Source organism: Euprymna scolopes, chromosome 21 (genome assembly GCF_053919585.1).
Source record: "Euprymna scolopes isolate OS-2025 chromosome 21, ASM5391958v1, whole genome shotgun sequence".
NCBI lineage: Eukaryota > Metazoa > Mollusca > Cephalopoda > Sepiida > Sepiolidae > Euprymna > Euprymna scolopes.
Genome location: NC_136502.1, coordinates 27796853 through 27814362, shown reverse-complemented (window position 1 = coordinate 27814362; position 17510 = coordinate 27796853). Strand labels below are relative to the sequence as shown.

Genomic DNA, 17510 nt, shown 5'->3' with positions numbered 1-17510 from the left:
TTTTTTTAACAAGATTTTTTCTTTTCTTCTGAAACCAAAAAGCTTTCAATTCAAAAATTAAATTATTTAAATAAAACATTTTCAAATATTACTCTCTTTAAGATACACCATTACGATTTAAAAAAAAAAAATGTAATATTTTTTTTTTCTTAGCACGAATTATTTATCTTAATACAAGTAGGGAGACCAGGCAATGTCCGGAATTTAATGAGGATTAACAAATTTCCCACCTTTCCATACTGTCATCAAAATTGGTGAATCACACATTTTTTTAATCAAATCGATTGATTGTCTGTTATAGTTGGGATCCCACCGCAGTTCACCAGGAGGAAACTTTACATGCCTCGCCACAATGACTTAGCCAACAATACATGTCTTTATAGCACTGTAGAGAATCTACCGTTGATTTTATAAAATTATCTGTAAATAATGGCTTCACTTAAAATTTAAAATACAAAAGTCAAGTATCATGGTTTAATTGTGCTCTAAAAGGAAGCATTCATTTCGAGTGCGCCCCTGTCTTATCAAAGAACCAACTGTTAATTTTATCCAATTATTTTTACATAATCACTTGAATTAAAGTTAGGCGTTCAAAAGTCAAGTAACATGATTCAATCGTGCTCTAAAAAGAAATATTTTATTTTGAATACACCCTTTCTTATAAAAGAATCCACAGCATATTTTATATGCTGGTCTTTTCTACTTATGCGGTGATAAAACTTATCATTTGTGATGTTAGGTTGTATAAAAGTATTAACTTTGATCAAAATCGGACTTCCTTCTTTAATCAGATTTTTCTGATTATCGATTTTTGAAATTCATCAGACACATTCCGATAGAAAACCTATTTAAGAACACTCCCAAACCCATCAATTACCTTCATGTGAAATTTAAAGAAAATCGGTCCAGCCGTTTCCGAGCCATAGGGAACTAACACACACACACGCACACACACACACACACACACACACACACACACACACACACACACACACACACACACAACGTTCCTTTTCTATGATAGTAGATATATATTTTTAACTGCCCCCCCCCCAAAAAAAAATCATATTAAAGAGCCTGCGGTTTCAATTTCATTGGGAATGACTTAGCATCCTCACCGTTAAGAAAACAAGACAAAACTAATATAGAAAACGTGCAAACATTTAAGAGTTAACATTTTCAATTTAGTTGAAAATGTGTTCAAAATACATTTCATTGATTCTTATTACAGATCGAATAGATCCATAAACACAAAAATTATGAGAGAACAAAGAGCTGGATAAGAATCATGTGCTATTGGAGACCTTTGCCGATGTAGTAAGATCTTGTTGTCAGCCTGTATGGGATCATTGAAACATAGGTTGCTTAGACAAATGTCATATTTCTAGTCAGTCTCATTGCTTGCAAGTGCCACTCTATTGTGTACTTGTTTTAGTAAAGCATTTATCTGCATTCTATAGATAGTGGGAGTATTTGCCGTAATGTCTCTGTTGTTTATCTGTGAAAATCCTATGTTTTGGTGTCTGCCTAATATTCCGAAGGAATATTTGCCATAATGTCTCTGTTAGATCCTATGTTTTGGTCTCTGCCTAATATAACATGATGAAGGAAGCCTCTCGTTGCACTGCAGACTGACATTCTTCGAAGATACAACTGATTCTGAATGTCTGTCTATTCGCAACCTCGGTCTTTACATAACATGAATAATACATTCTTGAGGGTGGAGTGCTGCCTCTTCATGTACCCTGAACTTTGTGGCCCCAATTGGCAGTGTAACTCTTCCTTGATTGAAGTCAGTTCACAAAAAAATATGCATGTCTAACTGGTGAAGTGTGTGCTATGGTCAGACTATATGACACTAGAAATCTTCCTGTGAAGAAGAAAAAACCGTATAAGTTTCTTTTTACATCTAGTGTGCAGTCTCTTGCACCTGGTGTTGCTGTTAGGTGGCGACTGGAGCTGTCAGGTATTGTTAGGATGTATAACTTGCGTGTGGATGATGGCATTTGCATACAATCTGTGTATATCACTTCAAAATTGTCTTTTCCCCTCTTACAGTGGCTAAGATGTGTGTGAGTGTGATGACTGTAGTTCCTGTCCTTTGCATAGGTCATACACGATTCAACATATGCTTGTTTATCTCTGTTTTTGAATTTCTACCAGAAATCATTCAAATGGTCATTCATGCATGATATTCGTGGATAATTCATGCAGTTGTGTGCCTGGTCTAAATATGCGCTACTCATTCTATACAATACCACTAGCTTGAGTGCCTTATTGCTATCACTTATGAATACAGCTGTGCCAAGCTCCAGATAGAATTGGTTGATGTGCTTCATGAAGATGCTGGTTCTGTGGTCCTATGTTGAACTCTGTCCAATTTTCCATTATGAAATGCTTTGATTAAGCTTAGTGACTGTTCTGTTGATTTGCTCACATAAGCTGTCAGCAACACTGTCAATTTCAAATGCAAGAAATCCTCGTATAACATTCTTACATGCATTAGTGTTTTGCTGTGTATGATTGACTCATGTGAACTGGGCATTGTCAATGTCTCTGGTACAATAGAATCGCTCGAACATTCTGGCGTGAGTTAGATAAAGCCAAAAATAAAAGCATTGTTGAATTAAAAGAAATAAATAAAAATACAGAACCCACCAAGATTTCCCCCCCCCCAACATATCCTTTAAGTACCGGCATGAAATCAGTTAGGTCAGCTAGTCTTTCACTCTTCTACGTTATGAACTCAGGAAGACAGGGTCAAACTTCCCCGGACCAAAAGCTAAGTTAAGCAATTTTTCTATCCATAACTTTTGAAATCTACTATCCTAAAATCGCTAACATTTGTGTTTTGCTAACATTTTTTTTTTCTTATTTCAGCATTGACTTAAACTCTGAACATTTAACTGTACTTATCTTGTAGGGTTTTTTTTTTTTAATCTTTTTTGTCAAATATACTATTATTAACCAATACTGTTTTCTTATATTTAAAACGAAAAAAAAAAAAGAAAAGAAAAATCACCCCTGAAAACGAGAATTTTCCAAATTAAAACTGCACTATTATATAAACTCAGAAAAATGCGGCTTTTTTTTTCTCTGCAGTATGCATTATTTTTAACTAGTCTAAACTTAATACGTAACCCAAACGGTATTACTCTTAACCAGTTTTTTAAACGAGTTCTTCAAATCTAAATTAATACAAAATAACCCAACTTCCTAATTGAGAAAATTATAAGGTAAAGCTAGAATGCTCAAACATTTTAACTCAAGGTAGATAAATCCAAAAATATCCACGCATAAATATGGGAGGGGAGATTTTTTTCAAATATCGTCTTAAACTGGGAATGGAGCAAGTAAATATTGATAAGTCTCTCTTACCTTTTCTTTTTTTTTAATGGAGAGTATATAATGCACTGTGGATGTGTTATCGGCAGCTCCAGTAACTCTCACTTCTCCTTTTTGTCTCTCAGTCCTCATTTCCAATCAGTGATTTTTCTGACAAAGGGTGAAGAAAAAGCTGCTCTCCAGGTCGGTAGTACTTTGTGAACAGTAGCCTGAGATGTCGGAAATTTTTTTGTTTCTATGTCTATCCTTGTGGCCATGTCACTAGTAAGGGTGCTGGAGGTAAACATTTCATCTGGGCTGACGTTACCCACCTGATAGTCAGGGATCCGAACCTTGGATTAACCACTAAGGAGGCTGTCCTATCAGCAGGTGCAAAGTACTAGGGATGCTGTATTGCCATTTGGTGAATGGATTCTGGACCATGCAGTAGTTCCTGGTGGGTAATTGTTACGGCTTTACCTTATCATGTGCTACAAAAAAAAAGATTTCCTGTCTTTTTCTCTCTTACTTTCCCTCTCTGTCCTGCTCTTACCAAGTCTGTCGACCTGTTCCACAAATCCCAAAACCTCAACATCAAATATCTCCAGAAAAAAAAACACAAATAAACCTAGAACCCCATCCTCTAACATAGACCCCTACTACATTGTCAGGGGTCTACATTCCAACCTTCCAGAGGTTGAAACCCAATCGCAGGAGACAAAACTGGACATATTCTTCCTAAGTGAAACTGGCATAGGGCCGACCATTTCCCTAGATGAGTTCATACTTATAGGATACTCTAACTTAACATCTAAATCTGACCCCCAAGATCGCCATGGGCATGGAATATGTGCCTACATTAAAGATGGCTTTCCATGTGGTAGGGATACCTTCAGAAAAGACCCTAATTTACCTTATATGTGCTTCCGGGTTGCACTGCATTTATATTTGTCCTCTATCACCCCCACAACAGCGGAGTTACTATCTTTAAGAGTATATCTGAGAAAATTGACCACATCCTGTCTGCTCATCCTTCGGCTAACATTCACATTTGCGGTGACTTCAATGTCCATAATGTGGAATGGCTGACCCACTCAAATAAGACAGATGACGAGGGGAGGTTCTGTCATGATTTTGCCATTGCTTATGACCTCACTCAGATTGTTCACGAACCCACCTGTGTGCCTGATACTACTGGTCAGCATGCAAGCCTTCTAGAACTTTTTCTCACAACTTCCCCTGAACTATGTTCATGTTTCGTTCTGTCTCCTCTGGGAAACCACTTGGTTGTATCAGTTAAGATAAAAATTAAATGTAATAAGTCTTCAGACATACCTCTCCACCGTACTGTATATCGATACTCTATGGCTGACTGGGACAGTTTCCGTACATTCATATCTGACCTACCTCTGCATTCCATGTTTAAAAAGGTTGTGTCCTCTATAGTATCAGACCTGACCAAATGATTAATTGTAGGCATAGACCGATTCATACCATCCCAAAATTCCAACAAAAACCTAACAGCCAGCCATGTTTCTCCCCTGAATATGCTGCTGCCATCGTGCACAGAAATCACTTTTTCCATAGCTACCAACATAATAGATGCACTGAGACTGAAGCTGCTTTCAGGACTGCCAGCAACCACCGTAAAAGAGTAATAAAAAATGCAAGAGAGCTATATGCTCAGCTCAATGTGTTAAATCCAAAGTAGCTGAGCAGCGGCTTGGTTCCCACCAGTTCTGGCAAATAGCAAACAGGATCTTGAACAGAAGTGTGCGTTCTATCCCAATCATCATCAATGGACCTGAGGTCATCTCGTCAGCATCAGACAAGGCCAAACTATTTGCCAAGAACTTTGCAGCTAATTCTACTCGATGCGACCAAGGCCATCAACTCCCCATATTTTCTCCTTAACAGACAACATGCTATGCAATATACAAATATCTGTGCATGAGGTTGCCAAGCTAATCAAGTATCTTGATTTCAGTAAAGCAACTGGCCTTAACGGCATTCCAATTATAGTGTTGAAAAAGCTTCAACCAGAACTTGTCCCCATACTTACAAATCTGTTTAAGCGTTGCCTTAAGAAGTGCTTTCCAACACCCTTGAAAACCTCATCAGTATGCCTTGTATTTAAGATTCAGATGATAAGTCATCTCACTCTCAGTACAGACCAATAAGTCTCCTGTTTGTCATGAGTAAGCTGCTGGAATCCATATTAAATAGAGAAGTAGTCAACCACTTCAGCAGAAATAACCTTCTTAGTGACATGCAATATGGTTTCCGTTCTACGAGATCTACAGCAGATGTGCTAACGGTTATATCTCATAAAATTAGTGATTCTCTCGAAAAAGACTTCCTTTCTTGGATAGTTGCTCCTGACATATACAAGGCCTTCGATAAGGTATGGCATAAGGGCCTACTTCACAAGATCTCCAGCTACGGTATCACTGGAAATTTTTTCTCAATTATTAAATAATCTCTCACTGATAGGCTCATAAGAGTAGTGGTTGATGGGCAGAAATCAGAGGCCCTCAGTATTAATGCTGGAGTCCCTCAGGGGTCCATTCTGGGCCCAACTCTCTTCTTGATCTACATTAATGATCTCCCAAAACATATACTTAAATCATTTGTTGACATCTATGCTGATGACACGACCATCTATGGTAACACATCAAAAGTTGTAAATGACAAAGTTCTCTCTGATTCTCTCTCCTCTGATCTTGAGTGTGTGGTACAGTGGGGGAAGAGGTGGGTAGTTACTTTTAATGCATCCAAAACCAAGTTCCTAACTTTACATCATCAATGCTCTGATCCTCATCTGGCATCAATTGAAATGGATGGCTCTCGTCTTGGGGAGGCTCCATGTTTTGACAAGCTTCTGGGTTTGACCTTTATTCCTGATCTGAAATGAAACGCGTATATCAAATCTGTTGCCAAGGTCGCTGGGAAGATGGTGGGATCCTTCTACCGCTCCAGAAGATATCTCACTACTGATGCGGTTCTCTATCTGTATAAAAGCCAAGTACGTCCAAGGATGGAGTACTGCTGCCGCATCTGGGCAGGAGCTACTAAAAACAGCCTATCCTACCTTGACATAGTACAAAATAGATTTTGTGGCTTAGTGGGGAATGCCCTTTTTTCTTCCCTGCAACCTCTTTCTCACAGGAGAGACATTGCAAGCCTGTCTTTGTTTTATCGTTATTTCCATGGTAAGTGCTCGTCTGAGCTCCAATCTCTGGTCCCTCCTCGCCAATCTTTCATGATAAACACTGTGGAACTCTCTTCTGTTTGCCTGTTTCCCACCTGACTACAACTTGGATGTCTTCAAGTCCAATATAAACAAATTCCTGATGAACCGCCCCCTTAGGTATGACACTTTATCAAATCTCCAATGCTAATGATTACTACGATACTATCCCATTGATTACTGTGACCAATATACATGAAAAGACCGAATCCACAATATGCTCCTTATTCAGAAATTCTGATGTGAGAATGTTGGTTGATATACGATAATTCTCTTCAGATACAGAGAGGTGCCTTACCAGTTGAAAGGCGTAGCCAGACAAATGGTTTTTCAGCATGACTAACCTCAGGGCGTCATTTTCTAAATCCACTACGGTATTTTATTAAACTCCTTTTGGTCCAAGTATATAAGGGATCTGTGGTCCATGAAAATTGTTAATGTGCAACTGCAGGAAATAGTTTAAGATCAGCCATTTTATGGTTGGCAGTTCCTTTCCACGGTTGATTAAATGTGTGCGATGCAGCAACAACGATTTTCATGTGCTTCTTTCATCAATATTGTACTTCATGCTGTATCGCTGGCATCTGTCGTTTAGGTAAACATACTTGAGAAGTCTGAGAATGATATGACATGTGGAAATGAGAGTTGCTTCTTTATTTTTTCAAATGCATGGTGAGCGTCATCTGTCCAGATGAATTTGACTGTTTAATGCATGAATCAGAGAAGATATCAGTGCTTATTGATCCATACAGCTTAGTTTCTAAGAATTGTCTCATCCAGACCAAATATTCTTTCAGACTCCTCAGTTTCTTTGTTGGGGTTGGGAGGCTTCATCTCATAAATCGCCTTGATTCATTCATTAACTCTGAATCCATTTGAGTCAATGATCTGACCCCAAAATTTGGCTTTACTTTACCATAAAGATGCATTTTTCTAGATTCAGTTCTAACCTGTTCACCTTAAATGCTACAAACAGCTGTCTCATTGCTATTATATATTCATCAGGTTGCCGTCAATGTATGATGATAAATTTTCTCTTGTGTTAATTGTATCAAGTGCTTCAGCTGCATATCACAAGAACACGTGGCCTGCTGAGATAATGCAAGGTGGGTGTACTGGAAACATTGATTGCCCCAAGTGAAGATTTGTCAGTATCCACTTCAGGTCTAAACGAGCAAAATATTTATTCCCTTCTTCTGTTTTGTGAAAAAGTTTGTCCATCAGGAGTATTGGGTAAGGATCCTGGTCTTTCAAAACTGTGCTTAGTATGTGTTTAAAGTTTGCTACTGTTCTGATTACAGAGCCTATAGCAATATACTGGTGGGTTATTTCTTCTGCCTTGTCAGTGTTTAATGCAGACTTGTGTGTACCTCCCCTACATCTGTTATGTGGGTGAATGCTATACTATTCTCCACACTGTTAATGATATGTTTCTTTTTTGATATGTGGTTTAAAGTGTTCTGTCCAAATAACAAAAGGGATATCAAACTGAGATGATGGAAACTCTTATTTCCTTGAAACTCATAGATCTTCTCGCTCACTATGATGTTGCATAAAATTTCTGCATTCACATGTATACTTCCTATGTCTACTGATGTTGCACTCATGTATCTCTTTAACTCTCCTGGGATAAGGTGACTACTGAGTCGATCATTGCTATCGCTGAGATTGAATGACCTTTAACTGATATTTTTGTGACTGGAGAGCGTGGTTATTTTTCCTGCTGAATATTGCATTTGTGATGATCTTTATAAATCATAGGGATGGATTGTAGCATCACTCCTCATTCACGCCATGCCAAAAATCCTTCTCTTCTGTGTAAGGGCATGTGGCTCCCTGCTAATAATCTCTTATTATGGTAGTGTGGGCCTGAGATGTTCACATGTATCTGTGATGTGACCGTCTCGGGGAGCGGTGTGGCTTCCCATTTGGGGAGGTTGGGACTCCCAAAACTCTGGAAAATGCCGGGCACCTATGCTTGTGTTATTTGTTAAGTATTATTGTATGTCCGGGCAGCAGCGGCCGACCCTGTTGAAAGGAAGAGTTAAGTTATGAATTTTTTTTTTTTTTATGAAACTGACAGATAAATCTGATTGTTTGGTGAAAGTGACAATTTAATGTCACTTTGGGAGACTTAACGAAATATAACTTCGTTTCCGATGCCAGCGAGCCCCAACTCATGGACGGTTGGTCTCTGGGCACAATGCCAGATGAGGGGTCGCGGGGTTAACATACCATGATCATGAGAAACACAACTGAGAGCGTTCACAGATTCACAGATGCATGCAGGGAATCAGGAATTTCTCTGGAAAGATGTACTTATTGGCGATTGGTCTGGGGAGAAACCTACCCTACCCCGATACCTCCGCACGTGAGCGAATCTACACACCGAAATCAGTAGTTGGAGCTGAGTTCTGAGCGAATCTAATCCTAATCGAAGAGTTGTTGCCACCCCTCTCTTCTCAACCTCACCAACACAAAACTGAGAGTAATTAAATCTGTGTTTTGTCAAAAATCAACAACTGAACAATTGTATATAAATTTATATCATATTGTGTTTATTTAACTTGAATTAACCAAGTAGAATAGATATGTCTTTCGCGTGCATGAAAATCTATTCACTTCCAGTGTGACAGCAGCATATCAACCCGAAGGTGAAATCGACTCTGACCAAATCTTTCAACGAATCCTACTGCATCGAGAGATCTTGCGAAAAATTCTCTGCGTATGTGACAAGGGATCCCTATTTAGGGATCGCTGAGGGTTCACATCTGTTGCTAGTGACCCAGAAAGGTCACATATCTACTCCTGTTTGGAGGTCCATTAATTTTTCATGGTGATGTATTGTACTGTCTGTTTGAGATATTCTTGCTGATATATATCTCTCATTCTGTTCAGAGGATATTCCTGTTTTTTAATAAGTCTGAATAGCCTTCTTCAGGTTTCGGCTATCTCTGTGCCACGTTTGTGTCTGGGTTTCATGGAGGCTTTTAGGACTATGTAACCTTGTGAGACGTACACTACCAGTTTTGTCTCTGAAGACGAGTTCAATTGAATGCCTCTAAGTACTTTTGTGCCTCATTTGTAATATCCTCAGCTGTGTAGTGTCTATCCCTAGTTTTTACTACATGTGTGAAAATGTTAATTTTTTATTTTTATTTCGGACTATTAGTCTCATCTTTATTAGTTGTTGCTTGTTTGTTTTTTTTTTATTGGTTCACAACGTTTCGGCCAACTTCCTCTGGCCTTCGTCAGGTGGTAACCGCGACGGATAGGAACTTCGAATCTCCTAACTGCATTCTCAGCCATCACTGCCATCCGTGGCGCAGTTGATAGAGACATTGAATCTCTACGGTTCCAGATGAACATTGTCTGAAGATAGCGGTTTCAATCCCACCCAAAGCGTGCCAGAGGTAATTGGTCAAAAATGTGGTGAGACGACGACAACTACGGATGGCAGTGATGGCTGAGAATGCAGTTAGGAGATTCGAAGTTCCTATCCGTCGCGGTTACCACCTGACGAAGGCCAGAGGAAGTTGGCCGAAACGTTGTGAACCAATAAAAAAAAACAAACAAACAACAACTAATAAAGATGAGACTAATAGTCCGAAATAAAAATAAAAAATTAACATAAAAATGCTCATCTCAAAATAAAATAATTCCAATTGAGGAATAATATATATATATATATGTGTGAAAATGTTTAGTGTCCACATTTTCACCTTTCCACTCATCAACATGGGGCCCATTAAAGAAAAGACTGAATCCGTTGACATTTCGGCCTGTTTTTTGTTTCTATTCTTGTCCTTGATATGAACTGCTGCCTCTCTGATTGCACACTCCAACCTGCCTGCAAAATCACTTAGTCTTTCACCCTCATTACGCTGTAGGTCACATCCTCTCATTTATTAACTGTATTGCCACTTTCATGAATTCTTCCCCCAATTTGAAATAAGCTTCTCACTCTGGTCTCACACGAATGGCATATGCCTTATTTAAATCTGTTATGAATTCGGTCATATTAACACTTAGCTGAAATGAGTAATATTCCTCGCATACAGTCATGTAGAGATTGCTGCCTTCGGAGCAAACTATAATCTGCTGAAGCTGCGGTCCTGATGGAGTTGACGATCTCATAGCTATTAACATATTGTTTAGTTCCTTCATCAGTTACCGAATTATGACATCTGATGTATGTGACGGCTCTTGTTTGAATTTGAATATTGTGACCTTTTGGTCTCTAATATGGCTCAAAAATTGTCTGTTGGAAATCCTGAATAATCCATTGCTGACAAGATTTAATTAATGGAATCACTTTTTGTTTGTTTTTTTTTTTTTTGCTTTGCGCGCGCGTGTTGTTTAAGAGTTTTGAATGTGGCAGGTCTGTACTTCTATTATTGTATATCAATTCTGTGTTCACTTCTCTTTTAAGAAAAGTTTATATTTTCTGACACCAATGTTATATGCTCCGTTATCCGTTTGTTCTCGTGGGGGGACACATAAATATGACTTGAGTTGATGCTCACAGGTAAGGAAGATACTTCATCTTCCTTGCACAGCAAAAAATGGTACAACAAAATAAAAACGTAAAGACAAGAAAACTTAAAGGAAAATGACATAGTAATATCCATTTATTAATGAAAGAAAAAAGACCAGAGATTTTTCTTTCTTTTTTTTTTTTTTTTAAATGATACGAACTTGTCAAAGAGAAAATCACAAACACAGAAATAAATCTTTGTCATTTCTACGTGGAATTAACTTGAATTTAATTGACCGGTTAGTCGAATTACAGAATAGTTATTTCTTTTTTTGTTGAACTTGTGAGGTTAAACTTCTAAGGATTAAACTAAACTTTCCTTGAAGTTGACGAATTTGGTATGGAAACTGTCCTGTTTTTTTAGTCGGAGGGGGTGTAATGATTTAGATAGGTACCTTAAGTTTAGCATGGTCAGAAATGGAATTAGGGGCTTTCTCCTTTGTAATATATGTTTTTTCTCCTTTTTTTTCATAGTAAAAAAAGGTACTTTGATGTGTCTGCAAGGACTCCTTTTCTTGATCTCTTCCGTTTCTCAGTTCCAACTGACTCACTCTTTTCTTTTATTTTTACTTTATGATCTCCAGAGTCCTCGTTTCCTCTTAGCAACAAATTTCTTGTAATTTGATTGGCCCTCTTATCCCTTGCAATTTAAAGTTCCTCACTTTTCCGACCCAATTTGTTTCTAGCATGATTTCAATTGTCTGTGATTTCTAGCATCTATGATTTTTAAAAAATTTTTGTACTTGACTTATCATGGATGAATTGAAAGAATGCATACTGCTTTTGCACAACGGCAGCTGCATAGATTGAGGTGAATCATTGGGGAGGGTGGGGCTTACTACAGCACTTCCATGTGGGAACATGTACTTCAGCTCCTACTTTGAACCATTCAGTTGTCTCATTTTCACATTGATCAGCAGGTAAGGAAAAGATACTCCATAGGGCATTTGTGATGTGATCACTGATGGTTTCCCAATGAACCTTTTTGAAGTATGTTGTCATTTTATTTTATTTATTCTATGTTTGTGTCATTTTTGTTATTCTTACCATTACATAATTCCTGGATATGTGTCAAAAAAAAAAAAAAGAAAAAGAAAACAAGGCGCAAGAGAACTCACTCAATACAACCTCGATACGTTTACTTAAATCAACTGACATATCTTTTTAACGTAGCATGATCAACAACATGCACACAACAGCCAATGCTGATACGAAGTCGGACAATAACACTGACACACATTCAATCAGTAGCACCAATATAAACATGGACTAAGAGCGACCTAAAAGCCACTGATGAACTATTTGTCTCGTCCTTATATCACTCATCAAATAAAGGAATGTTCAGTGAAAGCATGCACACACCGTTCTGGGGCGCTTCCATGCATGCTCATCACACTCGTCCATAATCTCAACATCACATAAATTGCAATGTGGAAAAGGTGCTCTGTCTTAATGGTATGGTCTCAGGTGCCTCTTCTATGGCGCTTTCATCATACATGTCACTTAATGTCTTGTCAGGTGCATCACTCTCTGAAGAGTATTTATTGCTTGACCTTCAATACATCATCAATTCTTCCTGCACGCTGGATGCACATCTTTCGTCTGACCTGGTATTGCATTAATAGAAACTGAGTGTGCTCACTGACAGAACAATATTCTTTGTACACTATCGACCCACAAACGAGATAGATCACTAATTGTAAAAAAAAAAAATTCACTAAACTATTGCTTTTAATTGGTCATATTTAAGTGGTCAGCTGACAAAATTTCTGCCAAATTTTATCAACTAGTTATGTCAAGCGGTTACAAAGCTAATTAATCAACTGTATTAATTTGTTGTGTGATTTTTGTAGATTTCTGGGTTATTTATTTTTTTGTATTTATTTATTTTTGTTTGCAAATAGTAATTTCTTTTCTGAATTTCGTTGATTTCTTTTATTTTTCTTTTGATTTTAAGTATTTATCTTGCATAACCAGTTGATGAAAATTTCCAGCCATTTTGATTTACATATACATGTAAATACATGGAAGGATGCTTTAAAAATAGTCTTATATAATGACTCAAAAGTGAAATGAATACAGTAAATAGGTTAAATGACATTTGAAATTGCAGGATCCGGGTGATAAAAAAAAAATCAACAGGAAAAAAAATAATCGCTATATCAAAATATTACTTGCTAGATTCCAAACAAAACCTCTAGATATAGCAGAAAAAAACACAAAATTAGCAACAATTCCGCTAGACATACTAATCGAAATACTAACAGAACAGCCATAACAATTCTGCATGTTTGTTGAGATTAAATTTGACCTTTTCTCTCTTTTTTTTCCTCAAAAATTTTGCTTCAAATATTTATTGCAGTTTGGGAATTGTGTTACTAACCAAACTACTAACAGAACCGCCATTGCACGTCTGCATGTTTTTTAAAACTTTTAATCATATGCACATACACATATGCATTAACAACTCTTAATAGATTGAAGTGTCTTTCATTGAAGTTTTTCCTCACGCAGAGTAAAGAATAGTTCCAATAACAAAGGTAAGGAAAGTTTTAATTTGTTTTAATTTTTATTAAAATCTCACTTGTTATGAGATTTCCTTCAACAAATCTGATCAATTGAACTTTGTTTATTGGATGTGAAATGCAGTTCATAAAGCTGTCAAACTGATAAGAATAATTGTTAGAGAAATAAAAGGATGTTATTTCATGTAAATAATGATCAATTATTGACAATTTAATTTTAATAAATTAACCCATTTTTAAGAAACAATCTTAAGATTAAAATCCTACCTCAAAAAATGCTATATATATATATATATATATATATATATATATATATATATATTGCTCAATAAAAAGTGATGATTTGTTTTTTTTTATCTCTCTCTCTCTATATATATATATATGCATATACTCACAAACGTTTCTGTGTATCTTTGAACACCTCAAACCTGAACATATATATATATATATATATATATATATATATATATATATATATATATATATATATATACTAGCAAAGATACCCGTGCTTCGCACGGAGCTTTGTTGCGCACTCGGGTACCAAAATCTGTGGGCACCTTTCCAGTAAGTTGATGTTGTAAGAGCAACGATTGCATAAGGTGATTAACATTTTAACTACCTCTTGTAGTGACTGAAATTCAATCAGGAACTTCACAAAACATTTTCATCAAAAAGGAAGGTTACTTGATGTTACATAGTAAATTTTTCATTGAAGTAATTTTCAACTCTTGCTTAAATTTTATCTTGCACATTCAATACTAAAAACTTACCACAATCAGATCATGTCAGTTTTTCCTCATATCCATTTCTCGAACTTTTCACTGAAGAGCCTCAGGGTAAACTACATTTCTGCTGCTTTGATTTGGAGCCAGAATGTAGAGTTTTTCTGAACTTCCTGTCCGGCTGATGGAGACGTAGAACATACCGTGACTGAAGCAGTCTGATGTCAAGTCTACGCCAATGGTGTTAAATGTCTGACCTTGACTTTTGTTTATGCTCATTGCAAAACACACCTTCACAGGAAATTGGAGTCTCCGGAATTTAAATGGAAGTTCTGAGTCCGATGGAACTAAGGGGATCCTTGGCAGTAGAACAGTTTCGCCTTTGTAGGGACCACAGGAAATGGTGGCCTCAAGTACATTGGTGTGCAATCTGGTGATAACACATCTGGTTCCGTTTGTTGTTTTTGGCGGTTCCAAGGATCGAAGAATCATGATTGGCGATCCAATTTTGAGATTTAAAATGTGTGGAGGCATTCCAGATATCTCCAAAGAGTTTAAAAACTCCACAGGGTAGTGAACAGCTTCATATTCATTAGTAGCCGAATCAACTGACTTGTATTGCTTTGTGTCTCCTGGAAATTCATTCATTATTGAATTGTTCAAATGATTCACATTGCTGTTTAATGGCGAAATAATAGCCCTCTCAGCAAGCCAATCCGGTGATTTTCCATTGTTTTGCAGGTCTGGGTACACTTTGTCTTTCAGTTGCTTCTGATTACCGACACATTTACCAAGCGCAGTTGGAATCTTAATTGTGTCAGGTGAAGAAGTGATAGGAAACTGACCATTACCGATTTGGAGAAGCAATTTTGAGAAGTCTGCTGTAGCTGTGTTAGAGATATAGGCTCTCATATTAGTAGTCAGTCTCTTCACTATAACGTGCCTCCAGAGATAGGATTGTTTCAAACTTGCATTGACAATGTTAGCCCTTGTGCGATTTTTAACCACTGGGAGGATTTGACGGAAATCACCGCAAAATAAGGTTGGAATGCCACCCATGGGATTCTTGTTTCCTGTGATGTCTTGCAGTGTTCGGTCAATTGCTTCATAAGCACTCTTGTGCGTCATTGGAGCTTCGTCTACAATGATTGCAGAGGTGTCTCTAATTACATTTGCCAAGGCTGAGTTACCAGTAATTTTGCAAACTGGCTGATCCATTCGATGAGTATCCAAGGGTACTTTAAAAGTGCTGTGAAGAGTGCGGCCACCTTGTAGTAGAGTAGCAGCAATGCCACTGGATGCTGTTGCAAGCACAATCTTTCTCATGGATCTAATCTTTGCAAGGATCAAATTGATTACAAAAGTCTTGCCCGTACCACCTGGAGCATCAAGAAACATCATGTTTTTGTTCATTTCACCTTGTGCTTCCAACATTGCCATGAATGAATTGTAAACTTCTCTCTGAGAATCGGTCAGTTTTTCTTGCATATTTTTTGCTTGTAGGGAAAGTTCTTCAAGATTATAAGTAACTTCACGTTGATACTCTCTCGCGAGTCTTTCATCTCTCCCTTGCGTTGGTGCAGGTAATCCATAGCTTGCCAATGGTTGACCGCACATAAGGAGAACTTTTTCTTCAATTAGACAAAGAGTTTTATTGTAGATGTCCTCATTAAAATCTGCTTCTGGATTGTTAACTTCTTGCCTGTATCTGTGAAGAATGTCTTCAGATATTACATCACGAAAAGCCATCCAGATCTCAAGAGGATTTCTTGGCTCACAGGCTGTTAAAATTATCACAAATAGGCTTCGCAAATTTGAAGGTGATTGAGTGGCACTTGCCTCTCCTACTGCTTGATGCAAGTGATGGTCATTTTCTAGAAGGCCTCGAGCAAGGCACGCTGCTCTGTATGTTTCAAACACCTGACCATTGTATGCTCACAAATTTTGAAATGAAGTTGGACCAGCAACCTCATTGAGCAACAGGCGTAAGAAATAACACTCCCCTGCTTTTGGACTAATGCATGGTGCCTTCCATACATCATCATTTTCAGCACCTTCAACTTGTACCCCACGCATTCTTCTCATCCATTTCTTTGTCGATTTGTTCCAAGTGTAAAACTCAGGGACTTCTACGTATTTGAGACCCCTTGCAAAGTCATCCTCATGGCAGAGTTGAAAAAATGGTGTCAAAGTTGTGGCAGGCGGTGGACCTTGGGCTCGTTCCAGAGCAGTATCAGCTGAGAACATGACATTCTGCCCATTTTCAAGATGAACAGAAAGTTGTACAATTGGGGGGAAATGTTCATGGATGGGATGTTCCAATATCCTTCAGGCCGCCTCTGAACTGCCGACATACCTTGCATTCTGGAACTGCTGGATCTCATCCACAATGTGACTTTGTACTTGGCCTTGTTGGTTAGCTGCTCCATCAGTTCTTTGTAGTTCAAACACTGCTTGATCACATCCTTTATTCACGTATTTGAGGACATATTTGATGCTTTGGATCGAGCTGCAAATTTCTACGTTAATGTGAGCGTTGAACTGCTGAAGGAGGACCTTGTTGTACGGAACAATCCACTGGTTTGTTATTTCTTGATTAACATACCGACCATTTCTCTTCATCCTTATTGTACCAGTCTGGCTTCCATCTTCTGGTTTTCTTCGCCTGTACTTGGGGTAAGAGTCTTGGCCTTGCTCGGTACACTGAAGAAATTCTTTTGGGTATTTTTTGGAACATTTGTTGTCAATCGTACATGGACAATTTGGATTAAATGGTCCACAAGGTCCATGCACCATATGTGCCATCACTTTAGCATGAAGATCAGGATCTTCCTCTTTGTCAGGGATCTCTGCAGATATGCAGAGATCCATTTTTTCTGGTAGAAGTTTGTCCTCTGGGGCCTGCCAGGTGAGGATGTGTGCATGCGGCAGTCCTCTTTTTTGATATTCAATACTGTACAGGAAAGCCCTCAACCTGCCAAATCCTCCCTTTTTAATAAATTCAAGTAACTTTTTTAGCTTCTGCCTGAAAACCCTGGCAACAATATCTGGACGATCCTGAGGGTCTTGCCCTTGAAGACAATTTTCTGTAATTTCTGTCCACTTTGGATTTGTTGTGAACGTGATGAAGAGGTCGGCTCGGCCCATTC

The 17510-nt window shown here is 37.9% G+C and overlaps 1 protein-coding gene across 1 annotated transcript in view; it reads left to right on the top strand.

Annotated features, from left to right (window-relative positions):
* Positions 1-13361: 13361 nt before the first annotated feature.
* Positions 13362-17510, top strand: part of LOC145242959 (protocadherin-19-like) — a 37801-nt gene continuing 33652 nt past the window's right edge. The window contains exon 1 of the mRNA XM_080106071.1: positions 13362-13651. The gene's annotated coding sequence lies outside the window, so the exon portion shown is untranslated. The remainder of the gene's footprint in view (positions 13652-17510) is intronic.